The sequence below is a fragment of the Anas platyrhynchos genome, chromosome 3 (assembly GCF_047663525.1).
Source record: "Anas platyrhynchos isolate ZD024472 breed Pekin duck chromosome 3, IASCAAS_PekinDuck_T2T, whole genome shotgun sequence".
Taxonomy (NCBI): Eukaryota; Metazoa; Chordata; class Aves; order Anseriformes; family Anatidae; genus Anas; species Anas platyrhynchos.
The window spans coordinates 13,276,000-13,295,497 of record NC_092589.1 but is presented as its reverse complement, the minus strand read 5'-3'; the positions used below and the strand labels follow the sequence as shown (position 1 = coordinate 13,295,497).

At 46.9% G+C, this 19,498-nt stretch overlaps 1 protein-coding gene across 23 annotated transcripts in view; it reads right to left on the bottom strand.

Moving 5' to 3' along the window:
- The window catches only part of LOC101793288 (uncharacterized), an 83,401-nt gene that overhangs the window by 35,397 nt on the left and 28,506 nt on the right, over positions 1-19,498 (bottom strand). For 9 of the 23 annotated variants that reach the window (XR_011808005.1, XM_038176986.2, XM_038176987.2 and 6 more), the window contains 8 exons: positions 15,485-19,346; positions 14,202-14,428; positions 10,918-11,953; positions 9,463-9,652; positions 9,070-9,188; positions 7,504-7,655; positions 4,663-4,972; positions 1,029-1,108 (listed from right to left, as the gene is read on the bottom strand). The gene's annotated coding sequence lies outside the window, so the exon portion shown is untranslated. Of the gene's footprint in view, positions 1-860; positions 940-1,028; positions 1,109-1,642; positions 1,819-4,662; positions 4,973-7,503; positions 7,656-7,782; positions 7,916-9,069; positions 9,189-9,462; positions 9,653-10,917; positions 11,954-14,201; positions 14,429-15,484; positions 19,347-19,498 lie in introns of those variants that run through there. The other 14 variants (XM_038176995.2, XM_038176993.2, XM_072035316.1 and 11 more) reach the window with 10 other exon arrangements.

Here is a 19,498-nt window from a genome sequence, read left to right as displayed (position 1 = left end):
GAGTTGCTCTGACCACAGGTGCTGTCTCTAAGAGATCTCACCAGCACCGTGAGAAGGAGAACACATGACTTTCCACCTTTAAATTTAGGAAATGCACACTAAAAAGTGTAAAGCCAACAGTTGTTTTTTTTCCTGCAGTGTAAAATAGTCTGCACCTGACATGCAAGACAGCTGTTCTTTCTCCTGAAGTGACTTTGAACCATTACAAGGTCAGTGCTTTCTTTCCAGCTTACCGTATTCATCCTTTGCAATAAACACAGGTCAGAATTAGCTGCTACAGTAATAAAACAAAACAGTAACAACTACATTCATCATTCATTATGATGAAAGGTATGTCTATCATGGCTGGATTACATTATATCAATGCAGGCTATAAATCACCTCTGATTTTAGTCACCATAAAGAGAGAGCTCGCCCAGTCAGAAAGAGCTATTGAGCCAGAGCAACGCTCTCGAGCCATGTAAGCATTTTCCAAGAACACATTTCTCCACTTGGCAGGACTCATATGAAAGGAGAGCCCTGGGTGATATGGCATGGTAATGAAAACCTTTTGCAACATACTGTACAAGAGAAAATGGAAGCGTTTGAAGGAAGAGAATTTCAGTTTTGCTGGAGGAATAGGCCTCTCTAATTAGGATTGTTTCACAAAACCCTTAATATTAAGTCATTACATTATGGGTTCACACCCTACACACACCAAACTGAACAAGCTCCGTTTCCAAAGGCTGTTCACCTGCCAGATACATCTTTTATCCCTCAAACTCTACAGTCAGCCAACAGAAAAGGAAGTTAATATTTAAACACAAGCACAATCCCTCAAAGCTTCAGCAGAACACTTCTACCTACGCTGTCCTGACCACCAGCAGGAGAACAGCCAGAGATGCCAGCATACCTCTGAAGGTACCGATAGCTTGCTGAGATGCTGCAGTATGTAAACTCCTGGATACACAGCACAAAAATAGCCCTGTTACATTTCGATCCTCTCAGCTACCAGTGGAAATCAAGTCTATGCTCAAAACGGCACTAACCTTGTAAAGAAAGAGCTTGGAGAAGAGCTCAGGTTATACCATAAGGGTCCTCCAGGTGTAAAACTGAAGGGTCTTTGTACCTTGGACAGAGAAGTAAAAAAAAAATCATGACAGTCACGAACAGCAAGACTTCATCATCAATCGATAGCTTCTCTGAAACATCTCTGTGAATTTTACCTCATTCAGAGAACTTTAAAAAAAAAAAAAGAAAGAAAGATTTTTATAACAATTTCTGAGAACAGAATAGGAATACAGGCATTAAAAACTCATGGGCTTGATATTCCTCAACTGACTGAAAGCACATGTACTAACAGACAGCAAGGATTGGAACTACCACAGGAACCCCCTTGTAAGCCATGGAGAGTCTAAAAAGGCCTTGGACAGATGGTGGAACGATAGGTATCTATCTTCTTAGGAGAACATAAATCAGTTTACAATCTTGAATCTAGCCCTGTTCCTCAGAGGAAAATATTAAATGAGGTTGCTTCTGAGACAAATCCAAGCATGAAAGAAATGTACGTACATGTGACAGGAGGAACCTCTGTTGGAAAACCCTGGAGGAGATAATTACCTGAGGGACAAGAACTGGAAGAGCAGCAAGAGTTTTTGCCTACCTCAGAGAGCAAGGGAGACCCCAGCACAAGCAGCACCTTTGAGCACAATCCCACAGAACCCGAGCAGAGCTGGGTGCTGGTAGCAGGGCCCACCGGCAGCAAAGGGATTGACTAAGTCCAAAGTTCACCCAGGGGTTACAATCAGTGAGACAGGGAGTAGAAATGAGCAACATCTACCCAAAGGGCCAAGCCAGGCAACAGAACTAAAGACAAAGTTGCCTGCAAGGTAGCCCAAGGCTGAGCTTAAATAGGGCTGCTGGGCAGGAGGTGTGGGTGGAGGCTGCTCAGAGCAATTATGGCCCACGGGTGCGCTGGGAGCCTCTCGGTGGGTTTTCTGCTGAAACACCAGAGCTGCAGCAGGCCCACACCGAGATGCTGGAGGATGGGCTGGGTTGTATTCTTTAAGCAGTTGTAACTGGGAGGTTTCTTCTCATTACATACAGCAAAGCCACAAAGATGTCAAGCGTGGCCCTTGCTGTCCTCTCTCAGTGCCCGAGCTGTGTCAGTGAGGACAACTGCCTGCTCCTTTGTTCTTTTTTTTTTTTTTTCTGTCTGTCGCGACTGTCAGGAATTATAACCATCAGTACTACAGTTTTTGGTGTCGGTGCCAAAAGGCAAAGCATTTGGAAGCTGGGCCTCCTCCTCCCTTCTGATTTAAAATGCTGCATCCCCAAAGGAAAGCTTTTTCTTTATGCCACGTAGAGCCCAGTGCATACTGAAAAAGAAGAAATCATGGGCTTAAATGCTCTGTCTCTTGAAAGGCTTTTTGAAGTGGTGCTTGATGGGTATAAAATGCCCTTTCTGCCTAAACTGTAGTAGGGAAGACCTTCAGCTTGTTCCTCACCAGTGCCTGAAGACATTTTCTCCTTTTTTTTTTTTTCCTCTTCTTTCTTTCATCCGCCTCCTTTTCACAGCACTTCTTTTGGTATCCCCTTTCCCAACTGCAAGGAAAAATCCCTCCCTTACATAACGGGGTTTCTCACAGAGCCCCAGGGCAGCTTCCTTCTCAGAAAAACAAAACAAAACAAAACCAAATAAACAAACAAAAAACCAGGCAGGACATTCACCAAAAAGGACTGGGAAAGCCAAGCTTGTCTCTTCACTTCCAGGCTTGGGATGCCCTCGACACGCTGCCAAACTGCTCATCTTGAAGAGTTAATAAGGAAAATGCCAGTAGGTGGTGTCCAAGAATAGCTGCTGGATTCTGCAGTGCCAGTGAAACCTGTGCTGCACCACGGAGTGCTCTGTACAGCTGCTGGCACCTGCTCTGCATGGTGGGTGTGGGTATGAGGGAGCTGTGGCAGCATCTCCATTTACAGCTGCTGCTTCCCTCCAGTCTTCAGGCTCTTTGCAGACTCCTTTTCATAAACCAGCACCTTCTCGGGACGTTATTCCTAAAGCACCTCCCTTCTGAGATTCCTCCTTGACAAAAGGTAGCTGGGGTTGATCAGGCTACCGCTGAGACAAGGAGCCAGAGTCTCCATGTGCACCCAGCCCACACCTCTCCTGGGACAGGGATTCACACGGTGCACCTCCCCACGCACGTGGCTCGGAGGGGCTGGCAGCAGCCCGCAGGAAGGAGTTAATCAGATCAAAGCAAGGGAAGCCACAGCACAGCCCAGGTAAGGACTGTGGCTGTACAAGCAGGGCCAACGCCAGGCCTGGGTGCTGAAATGCAGGCATCAGGACTATCCCTGGCAGGTTTCTGGGTATGGTCTGGGAAGGAGCAAAAGCCAGAGAGAGCTCCTGGGAGGCAGTGTGGAGGCAGCCACCACCTTCTGACAGCAAAAGAGTTTAATATTATGCACATGAGCTCTGCCAGCTGGCATCAGCACCAAAGAAGGGTCCTGGCTGTGCTAACTTACCAGTAAAGATGTGGCCTCAGAGAACTTCCTTTCTAACCTGAGTCTCAGCTCCAGACCTCCTCTGTCTTTTTTCTAACTTGCTACAGGCAGCCAATTCCCCTTTTTTATACCATGTCTCCTAAAGACATCTGTCTGTCCTCCATGACAGCACGTCTTTATTTTCTGCCCTCATGTTATTGTGCTCCTGACGGTCCCTTTCTGTGTTTCCCCATCCTGTGTTTCTCCCATGGAAGCCTTTGGGGCAGGGGCTCCCTGCCCCTTCCACAGAACAGTGCCTGGCACTCTGGAGCCCCATCCCCACTTGCTCTTCAGCTTTAGTGGGGTAAAAAAAGATGACTACATTGTCCTACAGTGAGCTGAGCAAACGATAAACTGGTCATCAGCTTGTGGCTGGAAACAAAACCTATGGTTCATATTTACTCTGCCATCAGTCACCCCTTGCCACAGCTGTAACTACTTCATTCTCAGCAAAAGCAGGTACTGACCAGGGTGTGAGCAGCAAACTGCCTGCTGACTGTGCTGAAACGTGTTATTTCAGCCAGGGGTAGAAATGCCTTCGTGTTTTGAAAGCCTCACTTTGCTGCAATGTGATGAGCCGTCAGTAAACGCAAGAAAAATCTCATCCTGAGAATCCTAACTTGATTTGCTTCCTCGAGGTAGATAAATGACTGCAGACATATGCTACTGCGCTCGGGGAAACACAGGGAGAGGAGTCTGTCTGCTGCAAAAGCTCAAGGTTACTTTTTGACCCCAAACAGGAAAAGGATGTCACCCATTCGGCAATGAATTCTCCTGATTTGCTGAGACAATTTCTATCACAGCTGTACAAAAAGAGATGGTAAGTAAGATGGGTGGAGAGACCTCCAGAGAGCCCGTGGAGATGCCAGGAGCACCTTGATTGCCAGAGCTTTTATGTTAGCTGGTAAGTGCACAGGAAGGAAACAGCTCAGGGTAGCTCTGCACCCAGGCTGTGTAGGCACTGAGAAAGCACAGTTTGAATATACCTGGCCCGGAGTCAGTGAGAGGGGTGAAAAAAATATCCTTTCCTCCGCCTTGACACCATTTATTCAGAACAGAACATTTGAAGGCCATCCTTCTCTGCTCTCAGCCTTTTGAGAGAACAACAGCTAAACACTGCCTTTGAAGGATCAGTACCTTGCTTATCTCATCTCTGCACCTCTTCACACAGCCTCTTCTCTCAGGCGCGTGGCGCTGCTTCCAGGAATGAGGAATCGCTCTGCGCAGGTCTCAGTGGCCACAAGTGCTGTGCAGTGGGTTCCTGTGGCAAGGCTTTGGTAGCGGGGAAGCCATCGGGGTGGGTTCTGCGAGAAGAATCCCGAAGCTGCCCCATGTTAGGGAAGGGCCTTGCTGCTGGCCAGACATGGGCCAAGAAGCGCTGTCGTCTGTGCCTCTGGGAGAGCAGGCTGAAGAAAGGAAAAACAAAACAACTGCTGTGGAACAGCAGCTGGGAGAGAGAGAGGAGTGAGAAACAGCTTTGCAGACGCCAAGGTCAGTACAGAAGGAAGGGGAGAGGTGCTCCAGGTGCCAGAGCAGAAGTCCCCCTGGGCCTGTGGTGAGGAGCACGGTGAAGCAGGCTGTCCCCCTGCTGCCCATGGCGTACCACGGGGGAGAGGGGATCCACGCTGCAGAGCACGGTGGAGCAGGGGCAGAGAGGGACCGAGAAAGAGCAGCAGAGCCAAAGTGCTCCAGAGCAGCTGGAGAGGCGGTACGGTGCCAGCAGTCCTTTTGGCAAGCAAACTTCAACATTAACACAAGGACAAAGTATGAGGAACAAACTGGTGTCTAGCACATATAGCATGCAAGTTCCCAGTGCCAGTCCAGGCTCATTAAATGCTAGACAGAAGGCTACAGGTGTACCTCAGAGCCATTTTAGCTGGGCATGGGGCTGTCTCAGTATTTTTAGGGCTAACTAAGCTTTGCCCCACTGGGACTTTTTGTCTTGTTAACCCCACTGCGGTGGCTGCCTGATAGAGATGGCACCAGGATCCGGTGACTAGGGCACAAAGAGGAGTTGGGAAAACTGGTTTGTGTTCCCATCTCTGCTACTGATTTGCTGTATATCCATGAGCAGTTAATTAAGTTCAGTATGCCTAAGCTTTCCCCACTTTAGAACTGTGATAATTACATTTATCTCTCTTTGTGAAGAACAAGGGCTTGGAGACATTTGGATAAAAGCCCTCAAAGAGCCAAGTGTTGTTATAGTTAGTTATAATAAAACTCATGGCCCTCCCTAAATTTATACAAGTTGTCCTGTTCCAGTGGCTGTTTCATAGACAAGGCAGAAAAACCAGGAGGGTAATTACGGAGTGACTCCATACCCTGCTGCAGGCTCCTCGCATTGCATTTATTTAGGTAAACCCAGCTCACCTACAGCCTCCTAGTTCCTTTGCTCAGGTTCTAAGGGAGCTGTGGGTATTGCAATGATATGAGTGTCACTGCAAAGCACCTATGTTTTTGTCACAGTGTGCTGTGATTAAAAAGCACCGGAATAGCTTTTAATTTCTGAAATAACAGTGCAAAGCGCTAAGTTACAGGGAATTCTGGTGTTGCATAAATGATGTTTTTCAGAACAAGGAAAAAACATAACATATTGCTCTTCAAAGGTGTTTAGCCCCCTGATTCCTCCTTAGGTGCATAAATTTTGAGTGAGAGCTCTACAAAGCAAATCGTTCAAGTACAACTGATGTTGACGGTGATGAGCCACTCTAAGTTTCATGGCAGACTTCACTTACAGGGCCAGCAGGGAAATGCTACCCCTTACACTATGTATGAGCTTGTATCACAGACTGCAAGGACCATGCTTAATTTTCTACGTAAGTAATGGTCCCGAGGGCTTAAAGTTTGAGGCAGAACTCACTGCTTTTGCTGCTAATAGATATTCAAATGTGAGCAAGCTATAACCTCTATATCAACAACAATACTTGCACCTACGCTAATAAATTAAACAATGCTGGGGAACAATCCTGGCCCCTGGGAACAGCTCTGTACTGTTTTATTCTTTTGAGAAGTGCCTGATCTGGTTTGGCTCAGGCCAGCCAGCATTCTCCAAGGCCAAGCCTTTTCAAGATGTAGGAGTTAGCACAGGGCACAGGCCTTCTTCAGAGTACTGCGTGTCCCTGCTCTGCGTTGAAAGCTTAGGGAAACCAATCAACCAACCAAAAAAGTCACTGGGGCAACAGGACAGGTCCTGCAGATCTCAAAAGCTGTGTCGTGTTTTTGGGCACAAATAAAGGAGACACGTAGCAGAAAGGGTTGATTGTACAGGTCAGATGTGTCTTGCTCCAGAAACAGGGAGCAACTTAAAAGCTCCAAAGGAAGAAGAGGGAAGTGTCTGCATTTGCAAATGATGTGTGTGAGTCTCTGTGGGTGTGAGTGCATACATGCACATGCAGGGGAAAAAACCTTCCAAGAAAATCACAGAATATCCACCACCAGATTACAAGGAAAAGAGATGCCAAGATCTTTGAATTAATTATTCTCAGTGAATCATTCGTACAGTTAAAAGCCATACCAGCATTTCCAGAAAAACTTTCAGTTCTGTATACGTAAACAAATGTAAAGAAAACAAACAAACAGCCAAGAAAATTTGAAGATAAAAGACTTGAGATAATAAGATTAAAGATGTTAATTGGAACCATTTGCAGAAGCTGCACCTCTACTGACTTTGACATCCGTGGCTGAGTTGCTACAAAATACTTTAGCTCTGACCTGATGGCTTCAGTCAGTTTAAGCCTAGAGACCAGAAATATTCTTACCTGAACCCATTTAGTTGTGCAGACTCTATGTGAGGAAAGCACAGAGGTACAGGTTTAGGTTACTCTGTGTTTTACTTTTTTTGCAGGTATTTCACTGCTTTGGGTCTAGGTTTAAATACATAATTAGAGGCAAGTACCTGCATAAGTACTTTGAACTTGGGCAGCGATTCCCAAACTGTGTTTCCCCCCAGCTTACTTTCCAGTTCATTTCATTCCTCACCAAGGACATGAACATCTCCTTTCCCACCGCTGCTTCTTATCAAGACCTCAATCTCCTCTGTGTGCAAAAGATCACAGCATGCCATATTTGCTCCTCATTCGTAGACAGTGATTTTGAAGTCTTGAAAAAGCTTTCCAAAATAGATGAATAGCCTGAAGAATAGGTGGGAAGAAACAGGGCAAAAAAAAAAAAATTATGTCTTGTTTATTTTACTTTACACCCTAGATTTACGGCTGATAAACACTATTGTCCTTACTATGGTTGAATGAATAGCTTTACCTGAGAAGGTAACCAGTGGATTAAAGCACTTGATCTTAATTATCCCACAGTTCTCAGTGTTATTCAGGTGGTGACAGAAAATGCCCATCAGTTTTAAGCCTCTGTTTTCCCGGAAACCTCATTGCAAGTGTGTCTACAAGACAAGCACACTCACAGGACAGGCAATTAACATATCAGGGCACTGCTCAGCCTGTCAGAGGGATTCTTCCTACTAAAAGCAATCCTGATTTTCTACTTTCCTACTGCTATTGCAATACTGCCTCTGTAAAAGATTGTCAGCCAGAATAATAAGCCAAGAAGCACATTAAATCACTAAGATTTCCTCTAACAAGTTTTTATTCAGACCCACTCCAAATGTTGACAAAGATTAAAGATTCTTCGAAAAGAGTTCACAGCTTCAGATATGGCCAAAACAGATGAGGGGAAAAGGAAAAGTGTGTGCAATAATAGACACAGGCTAATGCATTTCAAGAAAAACATTTCAGCCTGAGAAGTTGCTACTAAGATCGTTGGCTGCCAGAGGGGCAAGGTGCCAAAATGCTTCTGAAATGCAACTGCGGTTGTTGATGACCAGTAAGAAAATATCTTGCATGTCAGTGCAAACTTCTGTTATCCCAAGACAAAACAAAGAGGGGAATGCAAATGAAAGCCTTGCGTAGCTAGCTGGAAGATGAACCCTCATTCCCTGACCCCGGATGCAACCTAGTGAAGTGTGAGACAGAAATACACTCATTCTCCAACTTAAAAATAGCAAAAATCCTGTGTTTGAGTTCTTCTGAAACTGTTGCAACAAAACCAAAACTCTGGCTGCGTTACATAAGACTCTGCTGTGTCAGACAAGCCTCAGATGAAGCAGGACATGCCAGTGCCTCTGGCTGGGATGCCAGGGGTTTAAATACCGGCTTTGCCGCTGACGTCCTGGGCAACCTCGTTCAAGTCATGATGTCAGCTGCTAGATCTGTTTCAAGGCTGTAAAAGTAAGCCGAGTGCTTCCTGTCCTCCACCCCTTTTCCTGCCCATGTGGACTCTACGCCTCCCTGGGCAGAGCTGCTCTCCCACCAGATGTATATGTACAATGCTAAGCACAAAGGGAAAGGGATGGCTGAAATAAAATCCCCACTAGAGAATGCTAAATGCTTGTTGTTCTTTTTTCCCTCCTCCCTTGGTTTCACGTTTTTCCCTCGTACTTCCCACACTGCCTTATCCTTGAAGACATCTTCTGTAACTGGAGCCCACATCAGCCCACACTGATGCTTTGTCCGAAGGGGAAAGGAATCACACACCTACCAAGGCAGAGTTTTTCTGGCTTTCCTGGCCCATTTTCTGCTTGCCATCTGTTTACAGGAAAATGTCTTCAGGGCAGAAGCCTTCTGCGTTGCCGGTTATATTGTGCATTCTGTTGGTATCTATCAAACAATAAAGTTGTTTTTAATTAAGACAGGCTGAGCAGGGACTGGTGCCTTTACCTCCAGTGGGAACCGTGCCCAGGTGAGTGGGAGGTGAGACTGGCAGTCTGGAGACATCCTGAGGATCTCAGGGGTCAAATGGGGAATTTATCTAACCTATACTGGAAGTTTATACTCTGACAGAGCTCCTCCCCAGTGCTCCTTTTGCACTCAGCAGAAACAGATTTTTCCAGTGCATGGTTCTCATCCCCTCCGAAATAGGTGGTGAAAATACCTGCGATTCTCGACTTTGTAGCAATTTTTATCTTTACAAAGGGAGTCTCCACTATCGACCTGTTGGTGCCTGAGCCGGACAGATGAGATGAGATATCTTGAGATGAGTCTGACTCTGATTCACTTGGCCCCTTACAGCTGCTATTTCTGTGTCGGTATGGCAGTGGTGACAATGAATGTGAACTGGGGGCCTGTGAATGAAAAACAGTGCCAGGGTGGTTTTATTTACAGTTATATTCAATTACAGCACCAGCTTTCCCAACATGTAAAGAAAAAAAACATGTTCTTTTTAGCATATTTTACACTGGTTCCCAGAACCACACAAACACAAGCGTTTTTATGCCAGTATAACCACATGTACCTCTGCTATGCAGGGACTTTAACATGTAAACATCACAGAAGGGTCATTAGAGACAACTCTTTCCCTGTGCAGCACTGCTCTACAAAGCATTTCCAAAGGAGCTGCACCCTAGGCAAAGAGGACAAGATATACATCCCTATCAGACCACATGGAAGAAACACGCACCAGCATTTTGCTGCTGCTTTCATGCTGTAGGACGCCTGCCAGGTTAGGAAATGGATTTACACATTTAAAAAAAAAAAAAAAAAGCTATCTAGCTATTCTCTGGCACAACACTGGGCAGATCAATGTGATAGAGCTGCTCTGATGGAAAAAAAGCTTAGTGCAGCACCGCCGTTATTGTATATTGACCCAGCATCCACGGGGTCAGTCCATTTCACTAGTCTGCTGCTTTCAGAACGGGTTTTGGTGTGTCCCATCACGAGGCATTTCTGCTTCTGGAAAGCCCTGATGGATTGACCGAATTGTTTTTCGCGAGGGTGCTGATATCACCGCAGCCACTGAAAGAAGGGAAAGGAAACAGGGCCATTCCAGGACCAGACACTCTCACAGGACACCAACTTGCTATTTAGGTCACAGACTCCGGGGAAAATGTGGCAACCTTGGCTTTGAAGGGGAAATGGAAAGATCAGCTCTCCAGCAGAAGGTTTGGTCAGTAAATTGGGAACAGTTTCCCTTGCCCTCCAGCACAGCTAGGTTAAAAGGCACAGTGTTTCCTTAGGAATGGGGCATGCCAGCAAGGAGTGGCTGGCGACCTCGATATTTAACTAACTATTAAATACAATCATTGCAAAACAGGGCAAAAACATCACTTTTTGACATGAATGGCTCTGGGAAGGATGTTGTACTGCTCGGGACATTGAAGTTGTCTTGAGGAAAGCCCTCTTCAGTTGAACATAATGCTGGGAGCTGCCCGCCAGAACTGAAACTGCAGGAGGAAGCCACAGAGAAAAGATGGGGAGATTAGGAAAAGGGAGTGATGTGGGGAAGCTGGAAGGAGCTGGAAGAGACTTGGAGGAGGGAACAGCTGGAAAGTCTGCTTTATTTATTCAGTGGACAAACAAAGCAGCTCCTCCATCAATAACAATTACTCACCTTTGACGCTCAGGCCCCAGATTGGCAAAGGGCTCAGGTGTGGTAACAGCAACTCCCACACGTCCCTTCAAGGTGCCTGGCTCCAGAAGTGGAATTCCCAAATCCCATCTACCCACCTACACCTCCAGCATGAGCCACTGGCAGAAGCAGTCACTCAGAACATTTGTTTGGTGCTTCAACCAAGGGGACAAGGACACACATCAAAGGCAAAGGAGATGTGGAAGTGCCATCTGCAGCCTAACAGAGATCAAGACAATGTTTCCTTTCAAAGCACTCACATCGGCTGGAGAGAGGGAAGTATTCCCCAACTCGTCTTGACACCAGGCCACTGAGCAGCAAGGAATGTGAAGTTCATGAATCAGAAAGGATGTGGCACCATGAGTACATAGCCCAGCAGAAGGATATTCTCCTGGTAAAGTGTGAAGAAGAGGGACCTTCAAGCGGTTGTCCCTTCTCCACCACCATTTGTGATGAGGATTCTGTGATTCTACGATTTGTGTATTTTTTCAAAATAGCTGGTTTTGAACAGCAGTCTACAAAGCCTTGCAAGTCTGAGGAACATACTGGTAACCTGCAGAAAGACTTGGTGTTAAGAGAAGAGTATTAGCGAGGCACTTGGGGTTGTAAAACCTTAAGTAGCCAATCAGTAGAACAGAAGTCATTGCTAATGAGTGAGGGCTTTCTCCTCCAGTTAAAACATCTCTTCAGCAGTAACCAGACACACAGGGAACGCAACCACTGCAGTGCTTAGTGGAAGTGTCACTCGTAGCACACAGGAGGAGAAAAAAAAAATCTGTTTAGCAAACTCACTTTCACTTGCAAACTCTGTGTTGAGGTCCTGTAATTTACAGCCTTTGGTTCTTTTGAAAACAGTTTCCCAGTGCTTGGAGAGATGGCATGTGAGAGGTAGGAGACCCAGTTTCTACACCACTGGCTCAGAGTTTCTTGCTTGGAAAATGGGCCTCGGTTTTCCTATCTGGAAAACTGAAGTGCTACCAGGTCTTTGAGGTCTCCCCATAAACAATGCCTCTGGGCCCTGTAACAACAAAAATATGAAGAGATGTTCTAATAACAGAGATGCTGAGCAGTATTATCATAGGTTGCATGATACAGTGTGCCGTGATATTTAAAATATAAAGAAAGAAAGTCTGTTCAGCTGATGTATTACATCTGAGATTAGTAATCTGAGCCGCAAATGTATTCAGGTCTGCCAGTAGACACCACAGAGGAGACACATAAAGTAAAGAACCTGCAGGCTTTCTAGTAACATTCATCTGCATTTATATAGCGCATTTCACTCGACAATCTTGAGAAGTTTATTATGAAAACTCTCACAACACTCCTGTGGGCTAAGAACGCAACGCAGCCTCTCTTTAATTGATGGGTAACTTGGACTTCATCAAGAAAAAAGGAGCTGAAGGTCAAAGAGGGTGAATGACAAAGCCAGACAACCTCCCCCTCCTACCCAGCTTTTGTAGCACTCATCTGAAGAAGCAGAAAGCAGGCAGGGGTGCACTGCTCATCAGAAGATGAACTCAGAAGGTTACACTGCAAGCCATCTCAAAGAAGCTATCATGAACTGCTTAGAGATGGATAATCCCTCAAATTATGTCTGCTTTTCCTAGGCAGACCCCTCCGTGAAAAACACTGCAAGATCTTCAGTTAACTGAGGGCCACATCGCTCCATGAAATTCCATGCGGGGAAGACCTGCAGCATCCATGGCCTACTTGCAATGGATCCATCAAAGCTAAGAAAACCAACCTCGCATCAGTAGGCTTCAGTTTACAGACAAGGAGGTTGAGCAGCCACCTAAGGTGTTTTCAGAGCTCACAGAGAAGGAAGGCTTGAAAATCGCTACTTCGGAATTTCCCACCAAAATGCTCATTCAAGCTCTCCCTCTCCAGGTTATGAGATGTGACAGGACCATGCCTCAAGGCAGCATGGCTGCAGGCATAAAAGAAGTCTTCTCACCAGGAGGTATGGTTCATCAGATGAATGACTTAAATGAGTCTGACTTCACAGAGAGCCTCTGAGGGCTCAAAGAGGATGCGTCTCGAGTTGGAAGTCCAATTTGGAGGCTTTTTGTTTCTTCCCTTGAAAAGCATTTTCTAGTAAGACAGAACAACAGTGGCTACTGAATCAACACAACGAACGTCCTTGCTCTACCACCTTTTATCTTTCAGACCTCTTTAGAGAAAACATATTTAAAACCATAGATCCACCACATAAAAATGCTGACTGATCACACAGTTCCATAAGGTAAAACGTCCCCTACGCTGCAATGCCCAGACATATGCCTGTGTGCCCGCGCGTGGGTGTGTGCATGCGAACACGTGTTAGATGTGACTCACTGGCTGACGGTGCTCACGCCTGACAGAAAGGCACAAAAATTCTCCAGTACCTAAAACTTTTGGGAAAAGAGACAGCCAAGCTGGGGAGCCAGACTCCATCAGTGCCCTTGGTGATGGAAAGGCCGCAGTGGCACCTCATGATTGCACCATCAAAGGGCAACATCAGAGAACCCCCGGCCTGCTCTTAAGACACAAAACAGCAGGAAACCAGGCTTCACTGGCTCCACGGCTTGTGGCATGATTTGCTGCTCTCCCTGCAGTGTCACCGTGCCTTCATTGCACCTGGGACCTGAGCCGTCCTGATTAAGCGAGGACAGGTTTGTTCTCCTGTGTGCCCTCCTCTCTGCCTGCACTACAGGCTCGGGAGACTCTCGCCCCGCTTTGCCACTGACCTGCTAAGCCAGCCACTTTCCCTCTCAGCACCTCTGCTTCCTCATCTTTGAAATGAGAATTATGACCTCTGCAAGGCACTTTGATGTCCACAGATTAAGTGCTCTGTGGCACACATACATCTTCTCTCTATTTTAAATGCCAGGTAATATGTTGTCATGCTTTTTTTTTTCTTCTTCTTCTTCTTTTGTTTATTCACCTTTATTATTAAAAATGGAAATCATTGAACCAACTTGAAAAAAAATAATAAGAAAACCCAACACTTTGGATCAGCCTCCTCTTGTGAAGGTAATTATGGGAGAGAAAGCAATTTTGAAACAATGGATGGCAAAATGCAACGCTTAGAAACTACAGAGCATGGTGTATTTGTCCAAGCCTACCACTGAAATCTACCCTGCAGTTGGCTGTTGCAATATTCCTTGTTCTCTTCCATTTTCTAAGCCATGTACGAAACTTGCTTCCAAAATAAATTATTTAGCTTCTAACTGCTGCAATGCACAGCAGGACGCCTGTCAGAGCAAAGTGTTACTAATGGAGGATACCTCACATGATCCAAAAGGGAAGATGAGTTCAGACCGCAGAAGAGCCTTGGTGAGAACACAGCTCCTGAAGCTGATGTGCAAAGGCAGCGAAACCCTTACTCGATCCAGAGACACTGCAAAGCTGCACTGCTCCAAAGCAGAGTGTCCGTCTGTCCGTGCCTCCACACGAATGTCCTTGTTGCCTGCCTGGGCAGATGTGTCAGCTGAACCGGGGTTGTTCGAAGGCTCTGTTGGAGGAGGGACAGTCATCAGGCTTGTGTATTCATTCAGTGATGCAGGTTTAAGACTCAGGTGCTAACTCTGCTCCTAACGTGCCAAAAGCAGCAGCCTGGTTTGGACTACACAGGTTATCCCCAGCAAAGCCACGGGGGCACTGCATTGCCCAACGTAATCTAGTGCTGAATTTGCTCTGCGTAACATTTCAACTGCTGGGGTTAGCAGTTAAAATGTAAAGATGTGATTCTTGCATTCCAGGTTTCATTTGCAGAAAGTATCATAAAAACAGGAATAAGGAGATGGGTCTTTTAACTTATAAATGAAGAATATTTTCTGGGGAGCTTCTAAAAATAGTAAACAGCTCCCACCCTGTCCTGCAGACCGTGCAAAGTAGCAGGAAGCCTATTCTAGATAGAGCAGTCACTAAAATTTTAAAACGTACACAGAAAGACCTCTTGACATGCTGATAGCTGTGGGTAAAAGCCCTTTAGCAGTCTTATTCTGCATCCTCTGGCAGATGTGATGCACACATGATGCATAATGCATCATGACCATGACCCCCCTCCCATTTAAATTCATGAGGTTGGCCTGAAAATCACAACATTTTTAAATACATATAGAACAGTCCTTTTTCCCACTAGATTTCCGTTCTTCAGAAAGTAGACACATTCCCAAATTGCTCTCCATGTTCAAAAGCTAGAAACTGCCTCTTAAAAAAAAAAAAAAATGTATGAATAATACAAAACGTTTGTGAAACGACAAAGAACTCAAAACTGAAACTAAAAGAAAAAAGAGCCAACGTCATGAGATTCCTGATAAAATTGTTGTCCACTGATAATAGGAAGGAAGCTCCAAATAAGCCACAGCAGGGAAGACCAGCCTCCGAGCCATAAAAACACAGTCTGCCCCTGGGGATGCCTTCAGCTCCTGCCATGACTTCGCAGTTTGCGCCATGCGTTTGGACATTTATTCCCCGTGGAAGGGACTGGAAGAGATGAAAACTCCTGAACGCGAACAACCTTCAACCCGCACCCAATGTCTTATCTGACATTGTTTTATGGACATACCCTTGGTTCCCAGTGCAGACTCCAGTAAACAACCTGCAAGACAAATATTGCTGATGGACGCACGCGCTGCACCAGGCATGCAGCAGTGGTGTGCGATCAAATGACTCACTCGGGCCAATCTCCTTAAACACTGGTTTACCCGATCTGTTACTGAGAGCCCCAGAAAAAATGAGTTCCCCACCGGACTCGTGCACAGTAAGAGGCTTGAAACCCTTAGGGCAAGACTCCGACCAGAATAAATCAGGAAGCAATGAGATGCGAGGAAGCCACTTTAAATAAATGTCAAGTTTGAACTTGAAGCTCTGATCTGTATAAAACTCAGACACTACAGAAAGCCTTCGGAAGAGGGGGTGCTGCTTCTGGTCCTGGATTCCTTCTTCTGTCGATGAAGATGAGCCAGCATTAACTTGTGAAAACGCACAGGCACGTTGGACACCCTCCCTGCGCTGTCCGTACTGCTAACTGTCATCTCTGATTCCCGTGGGTGGGTGTGGGAGGGCAGGGCCGTGAATATTTCTGTGGGTACGTGGTACCTTGCCCTTTAGTCTCGGTACACAGTGCTAAGGGAATCTCCTTCTTCGGGCTCTTTGAAGACGCATGGCAAGAGAAGTCCATGTCTCCGACTTGGTTCTTCAGCCCGTTGCTGACTTCCACCCAGACCTACACGCCGCCAGCACTACCCTCTCCAAACCTCTGCCTTGGGCCCCTGTGCTGGGCAAATTTACATGAGGTCGGGTCTGCTCTCCTAGACGTTTGCCCAATGATTTGCAGTGGCAAAGCCAACAAAGTCTAAGAAAAGAAGCCGGTTGTTTATCAGCACCTCAATAATTCTGATAGGAGAAACCACTGAATTGAATTTATTGCCAGACTTTCTCCTTTATCATATTATTCAACTCTTTCAGTCCTACGGGAACGAGGACTTGAGTGCCATACCACCCAGAAACCAAAGGAAGCTTCCACGAAACCAGCAAACACCTCCCATCTTCTCACCAACGTCATTAAAAAAGCAAAACAAACCCGAGAGGTTGTACAAGTCAGCCTATAAAGCCAGGCGTGAGGAGAGCAGTGTCAGTGGTAATGGGGCAAGAAAGGCAGGGTAATTATACCACACCAAAATTGCGATCGTGCTGCATTCCTTCTCGGTGAAGGCCAGCTACGAATTAGATACACCTCTTTAAATCATCAAAGGGAGTGGCTGCAAGATACAAGGTGCTGGGATTAAGATGAAGTTCTGGGTTTGCCAGTTCTCAGCAATGGCTTTGGTGGCTGGGCTGGGCACATCATTAACTGTTCCCAAATGGTGTTCACACCGGGCCACTTCTTTTTAATCTTTTTCCAATTCTCAGTATTTCAGGAGTCCCAGGCTCCACCAAGCAAAGAGCTGTACGAGCCCAGAACTGGATGGGGGTACGAATCCACAAAGGGCTTTGTGCTTGGCCAACCTGTCAAGTTCAGAGACGTAGATATTGGCATTATTTCAGTGGAGGGAAAATATTTGTCGTGTTGCTCCAGCTTCCACCACCAGACCTACAAGCTCAGACCCTCAAGCATGAAACAAGACCTTCCCCGTTGAGAAGGTTGGTGCAAATATTACACGGGGCCCATTCTGTGCAGATGGTTTAACAGGACTGCACGGGTGAGGGAACAGATTTGGCTCAGACCTCTCCTTTTGGAAAAGAATGAGTGCAGTAGCTTAGATGGTGGCACGCACCCCACAGCCCTTTGCATAGGAAAACCTGTGGGCAAAGTGGGTTTCAAGGAAGCTCCCCCATGGATGGGAGGCACAGTGCTGCCCAGAAACGTAGCCCTACTCCCCTGAGTGCTGATCTATGCAGAGGTAGGCAGTCCTCTTCTGCTGGAGAACACCTCCCTAGAAGAAACCACAGGAGCAGCCGTCACACAGGCAGGACAGTGGCACAAGGGGGCAAAGCTGCTCTGGCTGCCTCGCCTTGTCCGTGGTGCAAACAGGATTTTCAGTGTCTTCCTGGGTTGCTGTAGGGTGAGAAGAGAACATTGCAGAGAAACAGAAATGCACAGACCAGCCTCAAAAACATGGGAACATCCTCCCCCATCATAGCTTCATACCACAGGTTGTTCCAGTCACTCCTGCCACGGCCAACAGAACAAACGTTGCATTTGTGCTCGTTTTTGGAAAACACGCCAAAGAAGACAAACACAAGGCAAAGCAGCTGGCCAAATGGCCGAGTCTTGCTATTTAATTATTCCAAAATGAGAAAGTTCAATTAAAAACAGCTACAGAACAGAGCCATAATAATGACCTCTCTCCTCACAGGAACTCCAGCTTTGGCACAAAGTACTGGCTGGCCTGATTTTATGTCCAATAAATTTAATCTGATTCAATAAAGCAGCTCCCCGTGCAGCAGAGGAAAAGATGATGTGTTATGAAAAGAGCTCTCTGGGCATCCTGTAACACTGTACCTCCAAATAAAAACGCAAAACCTTTGGGTGACTCCCCTTCTCTCTTAGGCCAGCACAAAAAAGCACAATGGCATCAGCATCGGTGAGGGCAGAGGTGAGCAGCGCACCAGAGCTGAACAAACCATCAGATTCCCTCCGGATCCTCTTTGTGGTGAAGTTGTGAGGGCACTCGGCTCACCGCTCGCAAGCCGTCCATTTCCCATGCACAACAGTTTCACGTTACCGCGCTCTTTATGGATTCAGTATTCGAGGAAGGTGCTTTTCCATGTGGTGAGGGCTGACACCCAATGTTTTGGCACGATGAAAACAGTCCAGTGGTTTTTCAAGACCAAAATCAGGGCCACAGGGATCCCCACTGCCTTCGTGCCTAATTGTGCTGGTACAGCTGCAGAAGACACGGCTTCTGTACGTGACTTCCAGCAGAGCTATACGCACTAACGTGAGCTTTGATGAGCCATTTCCACTGGGCATCCAACGATGAAAACATCGCCAAATTAGTGGACTCTACTGAAAAAGTAGCCAGGCATCTAAACACTTGCACAATCTTTCCTTGCTCTCAGTAGCTCTTGATTTCTCGAATGGCATCACCTAGTGATTGGGAAGCGTTTCCCAACAGACGTGCACCATCATATTGAAAGCCTAAACACTGCAATGACTTAGCTTCTTCCACACCACTTTACACAGCGTGAGTAATTAATCCTCAGAGCGCCGTGGTGGAGGAAGGCGACGTTCATCCACCCAGCCCAACGCATGGGTTAAGTGGAGGCACAGGGAAGCCAGCTGACACGTGCAAGGTCCCGTGTCACGTTGCTGGAGGGATGTTTATGCCACCACATCGTAGTTGTGAGGAAGTGACAACTCTCCAAATCCCCCCCTGGACCCTAAATTCATCAACAGCATCATTACAGCATGCTTGCTGGGACAGGTCACTTGTGCTATGGTGAATGCAGGGGATTCCTGGCATCCCAAGCAGAGCTGGTGGCCTCGGCCTGAGGCAGCTTTGCAGGTCTCTCCGTGAGGATTTGGGGAGTCCTTGGGAGCCCCCGCTCACACAGCTGGGAGCAGGGACATCCCGGTACGCCATCACGTTGTGCAACCACGGGATGTGCATGTCAATAGGAGCTCCCCCCTCCGTAATGAGCAATCGATAGCCGGCCGACTTATACAATTAGCTTATGTCATTAAGAAGTTTGCGGCGAGGATTTCAAAGCAGCCGCGCCGCATGACTTGGCCGAGAGGCTGCAATTCGCCCAACAACACGCAGCCCTAAACACAGCCTCGCTGCCTGATGCCACGGGCCACGCTGCCACCCACAGCGGCCCCACCAACGCTGGGCTTCCCTTGGGACTCGGCCTCGGCCAGCTCACGAGGGACAGTTACCCAAATCGCCTGCTCCAGCCTCCTGCGGGGGGGTACTCGGGATCTGAGGAAAAGGAAAATACAAAGAATTGAGCTCATCAAAACGCAGGGCCCTCTCTCAGCCTCCCCCAGCCCTTCTCCCGGCCCCACAGCCCCCTTCCCCGGGGGACCCCATCCCCTCCCTGCCTCCTCGGAGGGGTCGAGCCCTCCCTAGGG